This window comes from Perca flavescens, chromosome 2, assembly GCF_004354835.1.
Source record: "Perca flavescens isolate YP-PL-M2 chromosome 2, PFLA_1.0, whole genome shotgun sequence".
NCBI lineage: Eukaryota > Metazoa > Chordata > Actinopteri > Perciformes > Percidae > Perca > Perca flavescens.
In genome coordinates, this window is record NC_041332.1 from 36,490,783 (window position 1) to 36,512,335 (window position 21,553).

Here is a 21,553-nt window from a genome sequence, read left to right on the forward strand (position 1 = left end):
CATCAATTCACACTTGCATAGCACAGTGACAGGCAGAGTGCAGTTCAGGTTGAGGAAATTTCTAGTATGTCATTGTCCTGTACAGTCATGTTACAAAGGCTGCATTTCATGGGCCACTAGAAGGAAACCTTGTGGAAGAAGATTAGGGGAGAATCAAATTTACTAACAAATCTTAAGGATGGACAAACAAGGTCCCTTATTGTGCTCTTTGAACAAAATCAGACACCCTTCGCATGGGGAAAAATAAAATTGTAGCCATCCCGCTTTTCTACCGCACCCCCAATCTCATCCACTGCGCACAATGGCGCAAATAATACTTTCCAAGTGTGGAAGAAAGTTGAAGGCTTAATGCTTTTCTTCTGGAACTGTCACTAGATGTCTGGTCATCAGAGTGACAGCTTGCGTCAGAGGTATTGTCATTCCAACCTATTAGTCTGTCAAGCCTCAAAGGTAGTTGTTTCATCGTTCACACCATTACCGTTTGGCATGAAAAACAGTGGCAGCTTTGGATGCAATGAATTTTGAACTGTGGTGCAGAGACAAATGTAAATAACAGGCTAGTATATATATATATAGTATCATTAAAGTATATAAAAAGGTGGAAAGTGGAAGTCTACATCATACATTGTCATGGAAGGGGTATGTATTGCACATTAGAAGGGCAATTTACCCTTGCACTCTCTGTGTTACAATTGTTGAGGTTGTCTCGAGTGTATTCAAGCACAGTCTGTAACAGTACATCAGGGAAATTACTGCAATTCAGATGTAATGGCTATATCCACAGCACAAGCACAATGGCACATATATAAAAGCAGCAAAATTACAAAATTCACACATATGCATGCTCACAAAGGGCGACAGTTCAGGGAGATACAAAAGGAGAGGCACCACGAGAAAACAAATAGTCACGTCGACTCACTGGCATGCACCAGTCACCGCTGAAGCTTGCTGAAACTGAGTGACATGTGTTTACCTTTTAAGTTCCTTCCTCATACTCAAATTGCCCCATGGATGGAAACAGCAAGAGCTCCCCAAAGCTCTGAGGCTGAATATGTGCATTTTTATTTTCCATAACCATCTCTCTTCTGACAGGCAGGAACACACCTATTGAAAAGATTTTTCACGTTTTGTCGTGTCAAGTCCTGCCACCTTGTTGCATTTGATAGGCAAAGGCTGATGTAAAATACAAAACACTGAAAACAGGTTCTTTTGATGCACTTCTTTCCTGGTTATGTTTTTTTGTCCTGTTGACAGAGTTTAAAGGTAACCCTTTTTGTAATTCTCCTTTTTGGAATATTTATTGAAAGGCATTTTGACATTTCTCCTTTTTTTCCCATTTCATATCAAATGTGTGGCTTTCTTAGTCAAAAAAGTGGTTACATCAATGGTAACTGTGAGCTTCGGAGAGAAACTTTCCACGGTGTCGACTTTTCTCGCTCAATCGCGCGCAACCTTGATGAACTTTTACAGGCAAACACTGACTGAGGGGCGTCGGAAGTTATCAAAAGCATTTGTCGGCATGGTTAAAGGGGAGTTCTGATTCGGAAAAGTGACTAAAGTCCCTGAGAGAAGAGGAGAAGGGGATGAGAGGAGGAAGAGGAGAAGAAGAGAAGGATGAGAGGAACAGACTGATTCGCGAAACCCTAAAGCAACCCTCAAGCTAAAATCCATAACTGTGCTGCTGTATGCTCGGCTGTCATAGCTCCGTGCTCAGTCACTCATCCAGTCGCAGACATGCACGCACACATGCATGGGTGTGTATGGAAAGGTTTCTTGATTATAAAGGTTTATTTACATTGAAAAAATCTGCATCAATTGACAAGCCCTGCAGAGCTCGGAGAGCGACAGCTACCCAGATTCTCAAAAGTCACTCTGGCTTTCTTTGTTCGAACATGGTATATATTCTATAACATATGTAACATAGATGGGGGAAGAAACAATGCTTTGACCAATGGCTAAAAGCCAACTGGCCTTATCTCGAGGCCCCACTGATAAGCATGACAAATGTTTTCCAGAGAGGTATCTTCTGAAAGTAGAGTAAAGTTCATCTGGGTTTCTTTGTTACCCAAAGCTTAAATACAAATCATATAGAATATGCAGATACAATAAGATGACAATATACCTCAGGTGCCCATTACATACACTACACCCACAGCCACAAACAAACCTGCACAGACACATTTATCGAGAGACAATTATGTAGACAGCTGCTCTAAATCACATTCACATTGTGTTGAGAAGTAAATGAAGAGATTATTAAAAGTCAAAGTGTGTAACTCATTTAACATAGGAAAGCTCATGACAAAAATAACATATTACTAAACACGTTGGCTTAATTTGCACTAACACACATCATGGAACCAAATGCACATCAAATATGCAAACATGCAAATGCTCCTAAACATAATTGCGTACCATTAACATGAACATAATTGAGCTGAGGCAGGAATTGGAAAGCTATATTTTTACTTCTGTGCTCACTTTACATGTGAAAGCATATGAGCTGTGTGTATGTGTGTGTGTGTGTGTGTGTTGTTGGTCAGCTTCCTGTCACTCTGTTAGCAGCAATGGCCTTCCACATGCCTCCGGCCAAGCCTCCAGCCAATCAAAGTAAAAAGTCCTCACCATGACAACTGCTGCAGTAGACCACTCTTCTTTCTTCTCACCCTGGCGACCACCCTGGATTTAGATTTCTTTCAGGTAAGAAAGTCTTCATTAGTACCTGTCAGACTGAATGAAAGCTACTTATGTATGTTTGGGAATACATTCATCTTAATGTGCATGTTTGTGTGTGGAGAGGAAAGATATGGTGTGAACGATATGATGAAAGAAAAGGGGAGAGTTTGCATACATATACTGAGAGAATCATATGGCAGGTAAACTACTTACCGCATACCAAATCAGAAAGAAGTTTGAAAGGAAAACCGAGGACGTGCACAGCATGGGAATGACTGTTCGTCGTCCAAATAGGAGAGAAATTTGGGAGATGGAGTGATTACGGCACGAAGGAAGAAGGGATGAAAGGAAGGAAGACAGCCTGTCAGATCAAAGGGGATGCTATGATTGGATAATGAAGCATTAGAAGTCAAGATGAGTGTGATTTTAATGCACATGAGTGTGTGTACAACGCATTCAATGTTCACACTCTGTTCCCACTTAATGACTTATTATAAGAATTATAGAACCCACACTTAAATGGGACACAACATGATGTGACTTGCAATTGTAGTATACATTTCAATTCACACTAATAACAAACACTGGGAGCCACTGGTGCTGCTGAAAAACAATGATAATTTTCTTAATGCGATAACGTTTTGATTAATTGTTTAGTCTTAAATAAAAATCAGAAACACACATTTTCGAGATGCTAAGGTGACATTGTTGAATTGCTTGTTTTGTCTGACTAACACTCCAAAATACAAAGTGTTACCAGCTATTTAATGTACAATTATATGTAACGGAGAAAAGCAAGAATTGGTCATATTTGACAGGCTAGAACCAGCAAATGTTTGGCTTTTTTTGTGGGTGTTTTTCTTCAGCCAATCAGGTTTTGTGACATCCTCTGTGAGCCAATCATGTCATTACTGTTTCATTTAAAAAAAGAGGTTCCTATTTCTGCTGCTGTCATTGATCTGATCCATGAAACCTACCTCCAACCCATTTAGGTCGACTTTCATCAGAACCATCTGGCCAACAGGTGCTTCCAGATGTTCCACATGACATCCATCTAGATCTTCAGCTCGGCTTTTCTTCACTCTTTCACCACCATCGCTGTCTTAAATCCACTGGGATGACATTCCTGTAAATGTATGGCGTGAGTCAGTGTTGTCGTTGAGTCATCAACTGTCGAGTCTGAGGAAAGTCTGAGTCGAGTCACCATTTCTTCAATTTGAGTCTGAGTCGAGTCACGAGTCCAGAGAATAGGAATCGATCATCACCTATTTCATGAATGCTTGAGTCCGATTTCATAAATCCTCGAGTCTGAGTACAAGTCCAAGTCCAAGTAGATAGATAGATGGATAGATAGATAGATAGATAGATAGATAGATAGATAGATAGATAGATACTATATTGATCCCAAGATGAAATTCAAGGTCCTAGTAGCTTAAAGACATCACACACAACATACACATACATCATAAACAGGATGATAAAATAACAAATAAAAAAAATCCACATGAATAATATGGACAATAAAAGAAAAGAAAAAATCCACATGAATGTACTAAGGGATGTATAAGCATGAGACGCTCGCAGTGACAGGGCAGGGACTGACCCTGTGATTCACTATTCAAGTCATCAGCTAAAGAAACACTTTTGCTTTTTAATGAATATTTGTTGATTACACATATTATCAAATCTCCGGATGAAAGAAAATACAGGGAGAACATGGGAAATGGTGATGCTTTTCTTCTCCCTGTTACGCAAACCAAACCAAAACGGAAACCAAAGCCTTGACCCAAAACCCCAATACAGACCGAGTTGTGGGCTGGTAGAAAACTGTAACCATGGCATTCACATGACAAGAAAACTTCCAGCCTGTTATGTAGTGGTGCATTTTCAATATCTGTTAAGAGTTGACAAATGTGAGCCAGTTATCAGACTTGTTATAAAAAAAGGCTTTGTGCCCCTACAGCAAGAGGCTGTGACACTGTAGCTTCCCTGCTGGAAAGAAATCATTTGGAAGCTAAATGTTGTTTACTTGTTGTTGCCTGCAAAGGTTTAGTGACCAGGCATTAAAAAACATGAGTGTTTCCATCCACTGCGACTAGAGTACTCATTTTAAGTAAAGGCTGCAGAGGCTCAAAAACATGTGTTTTTGTGAGAAAGCAAGGAGGGGGAAAGCTACAGGATGGTAGCTATACCACTGCAGCCTTTGCCAGCCACAGCTTTGATGCAGATGTAAAGAGGAATAATGAATGAAGCTGTTTTGGGTGTAGAAACTTTGGCCAGGCTCGGTCATTAAGAGAAAAGAAATGTGAATAATAACAGTCTGAGCCAAAAAGCCAAACCAGAGCATGCAACTACACCTGCAAAAACACAACAAAACTGGTTGTTTTTGGCTGCTGCAAAACAAGCGATGGCCCACAGGCCCTGATGTAAGAGGAGCAACATCTGACACACACCCACTGTCTGCCACCTTTTCCTAAATTATTCATCACTACAAATACAATCTCTTGCACTGATTGTCATTTCACCACGGCTCAACAAGAAATTAAATGGAAATGTCAAATGGTAAACAACGGGCGAACAACTTGAACACGCTTCCGTCTTTCACTCACACACACACACACACACACACACACAAGGTAGAACCTCATAAATGGTGCCCTCATGCAATTTGAATTTACATTTGTCTAGCTCACTTGGCAGCGTGTCCCAGGAGAAGTTTTGAGCGGTTAATGTTTTCTTGATGGACGGGGTAAAGTCACCTGGACTCTGTGGTTTCCTTTCACACAGGTGCGCCTCCTGGACAGATATGAAACAGTGGGATGATTTTCTTTTGTTCAACAGCAGCAAGAAGGACGAAGGGATCCCTAATTCCTGTTGCTCGAGGTATATTAATTTGTCTCCGCTTGAAAGCATGCAGTTATTGCTTATTTATTTCTCTACTTTCTTTATCTTTTTTTGTATTTCTCTCCGCCCCCTTTCCACCCTCTGGCACCTGCAGTCATTTACCTGCATTCCGTTTCCCTATCTCCCCCACTTTTTCCGTTCCTTGTCCCACCACTAATACAATCTCCTCTCTGTCTCCAGCAGCAGTGCATGCATCCCAGCTATGGGATATTGGTTTTCTAATCTTGCTGACAGGGGACAATATTTATGTATTGTTTTTCAATATCTATTTCTCATGCTTACATAGGCCACGGTTTGGCCCAGACAAAAAAAGCACAGCACAAACACACAAGCTTCCCTCCCCTCTCCTCCCCTCCCCTTCCTGATGCCTGTGTTTTAGTGTGCTCGCTACATTTCCCCCTCCGTCCCTTCCACCCAGACCTATTATTATTATTATTTAGATTTTTTTCTTTCTTGGTGGGCAAATAAGGGACAGGGAGGTATACAGACGCCATGAAATGAAAGTTTGGGCGAAATAGAAAGCTGTTTTGGGAAGTTGAGCGGTAGTGGTCAGGGCATCTCACATGGAAGAGCAAGGCCTTAACAACCTCATGATTGGAGCTTGGAGACTTGTCTGGGGGCCATGTATACAGACAGCACTATGCCGTGGATAAGTAACTTCTCCTTGGTATTCAAGAGTGTTCTGCTCTCAGGGTTAGGGTTTCTTTAAAGCCTCTCCTTCTCTCTCTCTCTCTCACCTCTTTCTGTCTGTCTTCCTCGCGCTGCCGAAGGCCATTGTAAGTCCTCTCACAGTGTCTGTCTGTACGGTTCACCAGTGTCCCTCCAGATCTCTCGCCCCTCTATCCCTCTCTCCTACCTCCACACAACCCCCGCTCCCTACTCCCCCCAATCAGTCGCTTGGGCTCTGACCCTGGCCAAATGTCTGACAGCCCACTAAACAGAGTGGCCTCGTGATCCGCATGGAGATAAACACATGCGCATGCATGCACGCACGCAAACACACACACACACACACACACAGACGCTGAATAAGGCTCCCAAACAGTATTTGTATTGCTTAGCAATCTTGAGGTGTGAGTTCTTGGGTTTGCTGCAGTGCATTTTCTGTGATTATGTGCTTTTGAGTTCAGAGTAGTTCTCTGAAGCTGCAACACTTGGCAGCTTATTGATCCTAAAAAGACACATTGTTTCTGAAAGACAGAAGTGTTGTAAATGATATCACTGTGTTTGTGGTGTGTGCGTGTGTGTGTATGTTTGTCCTTGATCAGTAGTGCCTGCTTGCAAGAGTTCTGTGGATCTCATTCCATTGTGTAAACAACAAAAGCTCCTCCTTGACAAAATGCTGTTTGTCTCTCTCTCTCTCACACACACACACACACACACACACACACACACACACACACACACACACACACACACACACACACACACACACACACACACACACACACACAGGCGCTTAGAGCAGACACAAACTAAATGATCCATAAACAATGATTTATGAGATGAGGGGGGAATGTCAGAAGTAGGGTGTGAAATATTCAGCAGACATTTCATATTCAAGGCAGACTTAGAGGTGCATAGATCTGCTACACAGCAGCAGGTTATACACACACTGATGCACTCTATCACCCTGGAGATCGAAGCGTGCATGTTGGCTTGTCAAACACTGGCTGGGGGGGAAAGGCTCATATGTTACCACTGTATTATAGGCAGTGTCATCAGTTTTTAAGTCTAATCACCCTTGTCTGGCCGCTGTAGGTTAGGCAGGTTTTGAGGCAAAATAGGGAGAAGCAAACCCACACATGCATACAAAAACACATACAAACATATTCCAATGCACCAGGAAATGAGGAAACTTACAAAAAGTGGTGCATGTGCTGTACACATGCAGACACACAAACACGCAGTGACACTCATGCTCAGTGACTTCATCTGATGAAATTGAAGTGAAGGCTGGTAACCATGTTTTTAAGTTGTATTAAGTATTGAAGGGTTGGGTTTCCTCTCTGGGATTAGAGTCCTTCCACAATCTTTTTACTTTTATATGCTTAACTGCCAAGTCTGATTTCCATTAGCTCTACTGCACTGACTTGAAATACACAGGAACACCACTTTCATTTCCCTCTCCCTGTGCAATTTTCTCCTGGCTTTCTCTCATACTACGCTCCTTTTTTTAAATCTGTTTACTGCTTGTAGTAGTGGCTGTTACCAAAACAAGTCGAAACTCCAAGTTTTATTGGATGACTATGTCGATCCGTCGCTTTGGTCCATACCAGGGCTATTATAGTAAACGAAAACTAAAACTAACATAAGCAGAGAAAGCAAGAAAATGATTTTTACTAAAGTAGCGCAACGATTAAACGTTAAACATCATTGCTATTCCTACACTGTTCTCCATCCATGTAGTCTGTATGTATGTGCACATCTACATACTTATGAGACATTATACCGGGCCCCTACAACAACAAACTAAAACTAAATATATAAAGACTAAACTAAAACTAGCAAGCACACTCTGCAAACAAATTTAAACTAAAATAAAAACCCAAAAGTCAAAGCAATAAAATAAAAACTAATGAAAATTCAAAACCTTGGTCCAGACTGAGTTAAAAAAAACTGTTGGATACATTGCCTTGACCTTTTGAACAAGCATTCATCTTCCCCAAAGCAGTGGTTCTCAACCTATTTTCTCAAACCCCCCCTTCTATTTGTATTGAAGAAAACCTGATTAATCTTTTATTTGCAGACTTGTGTATGAATTATCCAGTAAGTGTGTTATTATGGTTTTAGTTAATATGTGCAAAACTAATTTTGACAGGGGCAGACAAAGTCTGTGATATTTGGCACCCCATTAAGGGAGGCCCGAACCCTAAAGACTTTGGTCATCCCTACTTTTGGAGCCACAATGAGGTTGACTTTTCTTTGGTTAAATGTTTCGAAAACTATTGGATGGATTGGCATGGAATTTGGTACAGGCATCCATGGTGCCCAGATGATAAGTGCTAATGACTTGGTGATTCCATGACTATTAATGTGACACCATTAGCAGGTCATATGTTTCAATGATGCAGTAAAATATCTCAACATTTAGTCAAAATGTTTGTACGGATATTCCTAGTTCCCAGTTGATGTATTCTGATAATTATGGTGATTCCATGACTTTTCTTCTAACCATCATGAAGTTGGCATTTACTATACGGTTAAGATTGTCTCGAAAACTATTGGCTAGTGTTATGATTCTGTTGTGGTTCTGGTTTTGTTGTGTTTTTTGTTTTTTTTTGTTCTGTCTCCCCTCCTCTCCTCTCTGCAGGGCATGTGTGTGGCAGCAGACAAGGCACACCTGCTTCCACTCACCACTACTCTGCTATATACTCCCATCATGGTCGGTAGTGCACTGTGGTTCTTCTCCCTCGTGTTCCTGAAATCCAGCGTATATATTTTTGCTTCAAACCTCTAGGTTTTTTTGTAGATTCATCTGCCCACCAACTACTTTAACTGTGAAAAGTTCTGGTCTTAAAGTTGGAAAATAAATGCACCCACAAATACAGACCTGAGACTTGTACTACAAAGATCAACATGCCCTGGATTAATACATTTTTTTTTAATTTCAGTTACCCGGCTTCACCAAAAAACCACACGTCATAAACTGTGTCACGACGGTGGTTATCAACTAGTCAATCAACCCAGTATCCCAATCCATTGTGTTCACATAAAAAAGGTGGTGTTTGCACAGCATGACCAATCGCAAACATCTACCAGAGCAGCATATTTTACATAAGAAGAGCAAACTATAATTCTACATAAAAATGAAGAACACAGACACGGTTTTACAGGCAAAAGGCAATACAGTCACTGCTTCCTAAAGGAAAGCTGGCAAAAAAATAGCCAACGCTGTAAATGCATAAATCACAACGTTTATCAATATCACTTCCCCATCAGTCAGGCATAAGATCTGACCATAATTACGCTTGTGCTTTCCATAAACTGTCGTTGCTTTAGCCTATTATTTCAGTTGCAACCCTGGCAGTGGTAAGCGATAGCGAGAGAAAATAAAAAATATAAAAACAATATTCAAACCGTTGTGCGCATTGGCAGCACATGGCTCAACAGGCCGACAAATAGACCATACGTAATTCCCTCCACCTGAAAATCTATATCTTTCATAAAAATACCCATCAGGGAATGTTAACAGGGTTGTCGGTCTGTAAATGTTTTAACTTTTATGAGCGCACCTCTCTCCGCGCAACGAGCTAAGGATCTTATAAGAACGGTGACGCCGTTATCAATCGAGTATTAATTGGTCAGCAGGCGGTGCTTTTACACCGGTTGATCAGCACAAGTTACCACGACGACTTAACTCGGTAACAAGTGATCCACTGTCGTGATACACAAAACCCTGCGTTGAACCTGAAGTTACCTCTGTAATCCCAAATCTTGCTTCGTAGTACAGGCCTCTGGAATGCAACAAGAAACACTGCAGATCGGAAGTAAACCAACCAAAGGCCGGGTTGAGGCCCATGCCATGACTTGTCTGTGTGTCTGGCTGTCAGGTGAACATGCGCCCTTGGTCAGTATTAATACAGATTCAGTCTCCACTGTGGTGTGTCGGAGTCTTTCATCATCCTCTGTGATGCACTGTTAAACAGTTGTTTGTCTTATTGCCACATTTGGTTGCTTTTGAGTTGAGTTTTATTTATGTCTTTAACTGGCTTCTGAAAACAATTGGCATTCTTTCTTGTTTGTCTCCCTCTTATAGTAATTGGTATTGTGCCAATGTGAAAATAAGTAACATGTTTCCTTTATAAACTCAAAGAGTAACATGTTTGTGTAATTTTAATGGTGTGTCTAAGCTAAAAAACATTGACTCAAGACACACAAACATTGTCAAGTATATTTGTAGAGCCATAAGTACGGAAAGCCGTAAATACATATTCACTACATTAAACGATAATGTCCTCTCCTAGTGCCATGAAAACACATAAACTAGTTAACTAGTAGAGGAAATTGTTGTTTAAGCATTAAATACATATCAACGACATTAAACTGCTTTTCATATTTAAGTGAAATTCATGTAGTAGATCCCTCACAAAGCTTGAGAGTAACTATAAAGCACTTCTCTGTAGAGCATTGCATTGCTCTATTATGCCAAACTGTATAAATGTACATGTAAACATAATGCAGGGGAAGTGCCATGAGGTAACCAAGGCAAACAGACTCACTAATGCAACAACTTTACAGCTTGCATGTGCAAAGCATGTTTACGAGCACCTAACTGTGTGAACAGATGTTCTCTGTGATATAAAGAAAGCCAACAAATCCTCCCAAAGCTGCAAGAAAAGAGGTCAGATCTTATTGCAACTTGTGGATCAGGAACATATATTTTAACATTTCTTGTGTCCTATAACCATGCAACCGTAAGTCGTATTTAAGTAAATAAGGCTCAGGTTAAAGACAAACTGTCAGACTATGTAGGAGAAATTCATTATATTGGTTCAGTAGAGCCATGTCAATTATTTTTTATACATACTATAAACTCAATAATAAAACATAACAGAAACACAACTGATAAGTTAATTATTTGCAGTGCATAATCAGAATACATTCAATGGTCTACACCAAAAATAAATTATTTTGCCTGGCTAAAAATATTCAGAGCCATCTATTTGTAAGACTTGTTATTTTATAAGTAAGTATGACACACTGAATATGAATTAGTTGCTATATGTCCTTAAATGCTCACTGGTTTACTGTTTACCCTTTGGTTAATTACATAATTATTAATAAAAGGACAGCACTGCTTTAGGGAGGCAGGTTCACATGTTTCTACCGATGCCAGTTACAAAGTTTGCTAAGTTTGCTAATTGGTCATCAGGGACATCTCCATCTGAAGCTTTCTGCTGTTTCTTTGCCAAACTGAATCTGTCCATGTTTATTAGTAAATATTATAATTATGATGTTGACACAATTAGCTGAAATTCTGACATTTCCATGCACGCTGTGCCTTGGGGTGGTAGTCATATAGATAGAAATCCAACATTAATCAGTCGGCTATTTAAAGATACCTCAGTCAACTGTGCTTGTGGACATCACATGCAGCAGAGCATGATATGACTTTAGCATTCAAGACATTCTTTTGAGTCAGAGCGGGTCGCAAGTGTCCAATATAAAGGCTTAAGTTGATCCGTAGAACTGCTGTTGAAACCTTGACCTGCAATCTGCCTCTACGTCTCTTCATTAAATGAGGTTCTGGTGGAGCGGTGCTTCTGGTTTGGTTGGTGTCAGTCTTGACCTGTACAAGAACCATCTCTTAAGTAGTACGTTGGGGTAAGGACAGGGGTTGGCCAGAGCTGCTACAGGGGTGCTCAGACAATGGCTACCGAGCTAGAATACACCAAGATGCTTCAAACAGGTCACGGCGTCACAATCTGTTTTAGTGTGTGGCAGTTAAAATAGTCAACTCCTACGTATGGAATGAAACAAACGTTCAAGTTTTGCAGGTGAAGGATAAAAGGACCTGGGCGCCTCCCTAGGGAGGTGTTCCAGGCACGTCCAGCTGGGAGGAGGCCTTGGACAAGACCCAGGACTAGGTGGAGGGATTATGTCTCCAACCTGGCCTGGGAACGCCTCGGGATCCCCCAGTCAGAGCTGGTTAATGTGGCTCGGGAAAAAGGAAGTTTGGGGTCCCCTGCTGGAGCTGCTGCCCCCGCGACCCGACACCAGATAAGTGGACGAAGATGGATGGATGGAGGATAAAAGGACATTGTTACTTACTTGAATAGTTTACATCTGATGTCATACCTGTAAAGAAATGTTACACTCACCTTTCCTTTTTATATAGTACTAGGGCTGTCAAAATGAACACAATGATAACGAGTTAATGCAAATTCTCCTTAACGCCACACTTTTTTCTTTTTTTTTGATGCGCAATAAACACACGCATGTTCTGTAATTTTGCTCCGTAGTTTGGGAAATCAAGAAGCTGCAGCAAAAAAATAGGTTTAGCTGTGGCTTACTTTAGGAAGCCACAGCTGTACAGTAGGACAGATAAAATGTTGAAAGTTATCACTCATTGTCCATCACAGTCAGGCATTTTTTCAGGCATTGGCCCTCTAATCGGCTCATATTAGATAAGACCCGCCCTCCTGAAGCTTTGCAATGAAGCAATGAAAAATTACCGAAAAACCGTCTGTGACACAAGGCTCACAAGACACAAGTAAATGAGACATCTCTGTGAGTTTGACCTGGAGTCGAGTTGTGTTTCTTGAGTACAGGTTTTGAAAGAGTCCACAAATTGATTGTTTGTAAGGGTTTGTAACAGTGATCACACTGTGTGAACACACACTGATGTATGCAGCAACCTATGCAGTATGAAGTGAGTACGCAACGCTAAATTAGGGTCCTATTGCCATTGCAACCACTGGCAGTGAGTATGTATCTCTGTAGAGCAGTCATGAGTGGGCGGGGAAGGCAACTAGCTGAGAAGAGCTGCAGTTTGGGGGAGAAGCTGGAAGCAGTACAACATTACAGATTTCTTTCGAACTCAAGAAGAAATAAATGTAGATGATCGTGTCATAGCAATTTGCCCAGCACTGAATGTTGCAAGGGATTGGGGTTGGATTCATATAAGGGGAAACATTTCAGCGTTTCATTAATGGGAGAAGTTGTAAAGCAGAGAGAGGCAGAGGAATTACAGCTGCAGGGAGATTTGATGTGAAGCCAGCAGAGGAACACATGTGGCTCCAGAGACAGACGCCTTTACCACTCTGCTGTTGTTGGGCACTGAACTGGCTTTTTAAAAACCATCTCAGAGTTTTCATTAAAACATGCATAGAAATGAAATAAACACAATGGCACATTTCCCTGACTTTTTCCACTGACAAGCATGTTCTTTTCTTTTAAAGGCAGAGTTGGTAACTATTTCCAATATTCACTTTTTTATATATTGTTCAAAATGGTCTTTACACCCCGACTGCAACAAATAACTTAAGGGCTCTGAAAAAGGAGCGGGAAAAATGTGGCATCTGTAGCTGCTGTAATCCTGTAAAAACGCCCACCAATCACTGCCTTGCGCTCCGCTTGGAAAGAACCAATGAAATGCCTCCTTGCCCTGCTGCGTGTACTGTACCCCTCCCATGTACGAGCCTGAGCCTGCCGGAAATTCCGCCGGATGTTCCTCTTTTTAGGCCAGATGTCACCTTCCGCTTCTTCGTGTTGGCGCTCTAAACTCTGGTCGATTTATGAGGACTATGGTTAACTGTCCACTCCGATATCTGCAGGGTAAACTGAGACAGCTAGCTAGACTATCTGTCCAATCTGAGTTTTCTTTTGCATGGCTAAAACAACCTTTGAACGTACACATGTTCCACCAAAACAAGTTCCTTCCCGAGACTATTTTGCAGCGGCACCTTCACTGTGTCCGGCGCTTAGGGCCGCCCAAGACAATTGTGATTGGTTTAAAGAAATGCCTACAAACCAGAGTACGTTTTTCTCCATCCCGGAATGCTGTGTCTTTTGCAGCGCTGTGGAGGAGGGTCTGGCAATGTGAGACTATGTTTGTTATAAACATTCTGTATGGTAATATTACGTGTTTGCTTACCGGTGAATGAGACATGAAGTAAAATTGCGGTCCTTTCTCTGCTCCGCTCTGAAGCAGCGATACAGCGGTGCTTGTGTGTGGGTCGGAGCCCTGAGGGCAGGGGGAGGGGTTAGACAGAGCCCTAGGGAGATGCTACTTTTAAAATCTTGGTAGCTTTTCAACATTACCAACCCTGCCTTTAAGGGAAGCTGTCATAGCATGACAGAGACTAAGTACAAACAACACACATGCACTGCCCTCTGTCTTCTCTTCCTCCAATTATTCATTCATTAATTCACTCATCCATCCATCCATCCATCCATCCATCCTTCGTTCAGTCACCCCATATACCAAAGCAGCCATTCTTAATTAATCCTCCACCTGCATGAATTATTAAGACGTTTAGCGTCAACCCCCGTGTTGCCTCAGCATGTCATGATTCTGTCATGAGCTCAGCTTTACTAACCTGATTTAAAAATGTCAGCTGTTGACCTTAATAAAACAAGGTTTGACATTCCCTCCTAACCCCACAGGTACATATTGTGCGTGTGCCGCATGAGGTCATATCTGATTTATGACAGGGTGGAGTTACCATGCTTTAAAATAGCTCTGACGTTTGCTAATTCTGATTTAGAAATACATTTGTATTTATAATGATTGCTATGGTATGGCACAATCTTGTACTTTAATTAACTTCACTTAATGGCCAAGGAGGAGGCAATATAGACACAGAAAATGGCTTCTACAAACCACATTATATTAGAAGTTTTGTAATAAAGTACCTATGATTGTTGGTATACTAAACACAGAAATATTCAGGAGGAGGAAAGCATTTCCTTTGGCAAAGCATTTTGCAGAGGTACATTCAAGCCGCTAAAAAAAGATCAGAGGGAACCAAAAAATGTAAAATGATGAGAAGAGTGGTTGTGATATACAGCAATTTCTGGTTCAAAGCCAGAATGTACTACTACTTGTTTACATTCCACTTAGTTGACTTACTGCTGTGAGCTTCTGCCAAACTCATAAAAGAAAGGCAAAGGCACTAGATTAAGTGTATAACATTCTACTGGCGGCATATTTTGCAGCCAGTAATACATTAACAAAGTATTTTTCCAAATTTCAAGTGCTAGATATTTATGAGTTCTTTTAATTGAGCCTCTTGCTCTTTGTCATTCTGTTACTTGCTCAGACATGACCTGATATTGTTTCTTGTACAAATGAAAGTGACGTGGATTCTGTACCGTATTCAGATCGAGAAATGTAAGAAAGGTCGGCTACAGTAGATTTAAAGAAAAACAGAGTTCTAGTGGTCTATCCATGCAGATAGTTGTTGTGTTACCTGCTGAGGTTTTAAGATATCTGCCTCTGAGAGTTCTGCATCCACACCAATACAATGGAGCTGAATGGATTTGTTTATTTCAATCCAGCATCTCTTTACAGACAGTGTTGCACTGTGTCCCAGACACACTGTCACCAGATTTTGTAGAGACTATATCCTTTGAAAAAAATAATTCCAAAGAAGAGTAGATGGGGACACTAGTCTAAGAAAGCCATGTTTTTCATGATTATTATACATTTCTGTTTAATATTTCAAAGTTTTGTCATGCACATACACACTTTCCTTCCCTTTTATTATAATGGGAAGGAAGCAGAAGTGGATATCTCAAAACCTGAACTCATCGAACCAAATCTATCTAAAGGTAAATGTGAAAATATGACTAGTTGACGTGTCACATTTTTGGCTTTATATAGATTATATAAATATTAAATCAAAAGCAGGATCTGTAATTCCCCCAGCATTAGTTTATTTCTCCACATCCTCCTACTTGCACACATTAGAAGAAAAACAATAACACACAGACAACACAGTGTAGCTTACCGGCAGGTAACATGCAGCTAAAGACACAGCGTAATGTTAGCTTACCAGTAGCCTGCAGCTTCACTTTTCCTAATAGACCTTGGCCACTGCCAGAGTCAGAGATGTCGGAAAAAGAACCGAAAATGCTTTCCTGAAGTTACCAAGCAGCAACATGTAGCCTTCCCCGTGAGTTTTGAAAACAAACAATGAACTGTAAACCTCTGGAATCCGGCGGGACTTCACGGTGCATTCAGGTGAACCTTGTTAATGGTACACTCATTTTGCATTTAAATGCACATTGTAAACACTGGAAACCTCAAACTTTTATTGTAGAGTTGCCTTCTGCCATCTGGTGGCTGTTATTTTGGCATTGCCATCACTGCTAAAAAAACAATATGTTGAAATCGAAAATTGAATCGAACCGTGACCTTAAAAATCAAAAGTGATTCGATTCATGGATTTGGAGATACATGACACCCCAAATGAATAATCTGTAATTTAGTAAACCCTTTGAAGGAATACTTAGATTTCTTTAAATTGCTTTCTTGAGTCGCAGCCAAGACACTGTCCCTCCCATAAGCCAACGTAAAACAGCAAAAAGCATTTTTACACTTCAGTATTTTAAGGTGCTTACTGCATGAAAAGTGGGATATATATATATATATATATATATATATATATATATAATTATGCTATAATTATGCTATGTTGTATATTCATGTCATTGTTATCCTAAGGAAAATGATTTGCCAGGAACGTGCTGTTTATTCAACGACGATAGAGCTTTATTAAGACAAAACAAAAACGCAATCAGAAAAAAAAAACTATGTACAAAGCATAGGAGACACACAGCACACACAACAAATATCCCACGCTCACGAGAAGCCAAATCCTACAGCACCGTCAACTGTCTGCCTGCCGCGGCCGCCTCAGAGCTGTTGGTAACTGCCGGCATTCTGTCTGAATTTGGTCCATTTTGCAGACGTCTGTGGTACTTTGCCCTGTATTTCGGATCATCAGGTCTATGGGGGCGCACTTCCAAATGTCCACCTCACCCGCAGCCAGCACACTCTGTCTCGCTTCCAGCAGCTGTAAAATGTAAAATCAGTACTGTGCGATGCACTGCTTATGGACATAACACATCTATGAATGCACCTGAAAAATATTCACATTGACCAAAAACGGATCTAATCTTACCCTCTTTTCTTCTCGACCGACTCCGAGCTGAACTCTTCACAGCTTCTGCCCGCGTTGCCACATCTGGTTGTTTCTACCTGAAGCTCCTGCGTGCTGTCTCGTAATATGTCTTACAGGCAGCTGAAAAACAATTAAATGAGAGTGGTATGAATAAAAAAAAAACATAAGTCACAGTAAAATTAAACAAGGAAGGATAAAACAGCAACAGTTACTTACACACAATGGCGTCATTATCAGCATCATGTACATCTGGACTTGCCGAAATAGCTCTGAGCAAATATAGGTCACAGCCTCGTTATGAGGCGAGGTTAGTCTGTAAAAAAATGTACGGTTAAGATCATACATTCATTCTCCTTATACAGCAGAATGAATGAAATTCATTCAATGAAAGCATATTCTTCAAATCTTACCCTTAGCGTCTACAATTTGTCTCCAAGTTGTGAAGACGGCTTACTGCTTCCTGTAAATTACAAGACCAAAAAAATACACTTTTATAAAGCAACTTACACACTGGCCCCGCTTAGCTCTGACGAAAATCCCACTTTTCATGCAGTGGCTGGTAGGTGGATTTGGTTATCTTGGGACAGAGATTGGCTAGATGTTTCCACCTGTTTCCAGTCTTTGTGCTAAGCTAAGCTAACCAGTTGCTTGCTCAAATTGTGTTTTGCCATGGCAGATATGACAGTAATATTGGTCTTCTCATCTAACTTGCAGCAAAAAAGCAAACAAGGCTTTTCCCCAAAATGTTGAACCAATTCTATTATTTTTCGGGTCAATTTGACCCCATTCGATGTTTGCCATCTCTAAATAAGTGCTTCACATAATTTATTTTCCTTCAAATTTAAAGACTTTCCTAATTTAATGGGACAACTGGGTAAACATAAAATAACATGATGATATAGACATGCTTTCAATTACCTGTACAAATTGCATCTGATTTATTTTGGTTCAATTTGACCCCAGGCTGTTTTAGCTCTATGAAACGTAGAATAAATATGAACATTTTAAACACTTTGTTCAGGTTGTTTTAGCTGATATTGAAGTCACTATCCCATGCAATTTTATAATTACCTATATAACCTGTGGTAGTGTGACAACCCTTGATAGTATGTATTACATGTGATCATGTGTACTACTGAAAAAAGCAGAAGAAGCTTACCATGTTGGGTACAGTAAAAAAAAGCAACCCATAGCTTTTGTAAACAACAACAAAAGATATTTCCTTCCAATTAAAGGTTGATCAGTGATATGATGGTGATTTGTTGACACAGATAATTGGGTAATCATTTTAATTACAATCATGTTCTGGAGGTTTAAATTGCTGGGGTCTAATTAACCCCAAGGATAAGAGATGTTATTACATTTGAGGATGGTTATGCAAAATGACAAAAAGCTGCACAGACTGACAGAGTCTGGGAATGTAAGAAGAAGCAACATCTGCAGGGGATCTTAAATAAAAATGTCTTGTACTGTATCCAAATGAGCAGGATGTCTTTGTTACCAATTCCAAATGCTACACATTAAAATAAGCTGCTGCTTATATGCTTTCGCTAATTACAGTTTTACCGCCATGGCATGGACAAAAATAATCTCACACGGTTGCACCCTTTACAAGCCCTGTCAATTAATATACTAGATGCAATATGAAACAAAAACATTACAACTGAATTAAGACTGTTTTTTCACCTGCCCGTGTTACATTGAATAAATCATGAAAAAAAAATGCATCCTCTACCATAGGGGATTGGTTATTCAGAATTTAAAAGAGGGCTGAACTTGGTGTAAGTGAAAAGTTAATCATGTCAGTAATTAGAGATGCTGAAGTGTGGTCACTGACCATGTTGGTCACACAGTGTGAATTGATTCAGCTCAATTATAGTTGTTTAGCAAACAGCTCTGGGAGGAAGTCTTTTTATTGCCAGTTTGTCTCCAAAAAAAAAAAAAAAAAAAAAAAAAAAAAAAGCAGACTCAGGGTGTCATGGCACCAACTCTAATGAGGATGAATACCTTCTGGTTGCTTTAGTCAGATTTCCTGCAAAACTGTGTTGATGTCAAAGTTCAATATCACAAATTACTGTTGGCAGGTGAAGCAAACTGTAACAACTAGAAGTGTTCTCTCCTCCCTTAAACTTTCTTGACTTCCTTAGCTTTTTCCCCTCTCCCGTCTTTGTCTCTCAGTAAGGTGTATATTGTTAAATATTGATTGCTGGAGAGATTGGGGGGCTTAAAGCGAGAGGGAGAGAGAGAGAGAGAGAGAGAGAGAGAGAGAGAGAGAGAGAGAGATGAGGAACAGAGAGACAGTAGCCTACAGCCAACATAGAAAGGAGCAGCCTTCTGTCTGGGCCTAGCGACAGATGTTTGCAACAGAGCATCATTGCAAATAGAGAAAGCTCTCTACAAGTCACACAACACACACACACACACACACACACACACACACACACACACACGGCTGCACCCTCCAAACAGTGTGAGAGCGATAGTGAATCAGTCACTTTCACATTAGGCTATAATTGGCAGGAGGCTGGACGAGGCTATCACTTATCTTGTCACTGAGCAATTGTTATGGGTAATGGAAGTGGTGTGCGTGTGTGTGTGTGTGTGTGTGTGTGTGTGTGTGTGTGTGTGTGTGTGTGCTTGTGTGTGTGTGTGAGCATGTCTGAGCGTCTATGTTTGAGGGAGAGTATATGTGTTGATGTGTGTGTGTGTGTGTGTGTGTGTGTGTGTGTGTGTGTTTATGTGTTTGTGTGTCACTCCAGGCAGCAGATGGAACTCCATGCTAATTGGGTGGAGATCAGTGGGGGAGTTTGAAGCAGACTGACCCAAGGCTGGGCTGCTGCTCCTGGGCTTGGCTCGCTCCCACCCCTGGCTCCGCGGCTGCTTCTATGTCTGCTGGTACCAGGCTGCTTCCCATCACTTCATCTGCCCATCCATTCGTGGATAACCCATTCTGACCGATAACCTAAAGGACCGGCTTGTTTGTTCATTTGTACTTTTCCTTTCCCTTTAGTCCTCCATCCCCCCTTGTCTAAATTACAATTACTATAGATCTACATTATATATAAGACTGCTGTAGATTTATTATACATACTATTTTTTGTATTTATTATTAAACCCATATACCTATAAATATATATTATGTATACTACATACACTATATATATCTAAACTTCAGTATGACTCTTAACAAGTCACAATTCTACCTCAATAAGGCCCACAGAGATGCTCTACTAGGCTCAATACTTCTGTACATTTGTACATTTGTCAACATTATTTAATAATTTTCTTATTTTCCTGTATTTCATTCATTTTTAAATCATTTCCTACCACCTGGTTTGCATGGCTGTAACATGTACATTTTCTCATGGGATCAATAAAGTCTCTTAAGTCTCTCTTAAACCAGCATGGATAAATGCTGCATTTGACTTGAAGTCAGAACTTGTGATTCTTTATTTGCAACTACTGTAGGGAAAATTAAATCAATTAAAACAGTTGTGCTGAAACGATTAGCTGATTGACTGAAACTCAATCTACCATTTTGATAATATGTTTACCGTTTCAGTTACGTATTAGGCAACAATGCCAAAACATTCCAACCTTCCCAAATCAGTATTATAAATGGATTCAAATAGACTGGTGGTTGACCTCACCTTGGACTTAAAGTGATAGTTAGGTGTAATTTCACCCTAGGGTCCTTTGCACCTTGACCTCGAGCCAAACAACCCCCATAAGCTTTTTTCCCTTGTTATAACATTGGTCGAGTTAGAGTTATCAGCTGGTTAGCTTAGTGCAGGCGCTAATGGATCCACGTTTGTATATCATGAATTACCCCACTAATAATGTCCGGAATGATACCAAACGTCTACAGTAGTACAAATAGTTTCTGAACTTATAAAACGAGGCATTAGAAAGTTTGTAACTACACCAGAAGTATATTTAAATAACCCTTGCCTGATGGATACTCCTCTCGGCTGCTACCGCGCTATCCATTAGCACCTGCACTAAGCTAACCAGCTGATAACGCTAACTCGACCAACGTTATACCAAGGGAAAAACGCTTATGGGGAGTTGTTTGGCATGATGTCATGGTGCAAAGCAGCCTAGAGTGAAATTACTCTGAACCATCACTTTAAGTAATTGTAATGGACATTTTGTCACATCCAGCTCCCGTGTCTTTGTCATGCTTTTGTTTGTTTCCCCACATTTAGTGCGTAGTTTTGGTGACTTCCTGTTTTTTTTTGTTTTTTTTAACTCAACGTCTGTCTTTGTTGCAGGTCACTTGCCTTCCAGTCTTTGTCTGCTGTATGATTATCTGACCTGTCCTAATTTGTTCCACTTGT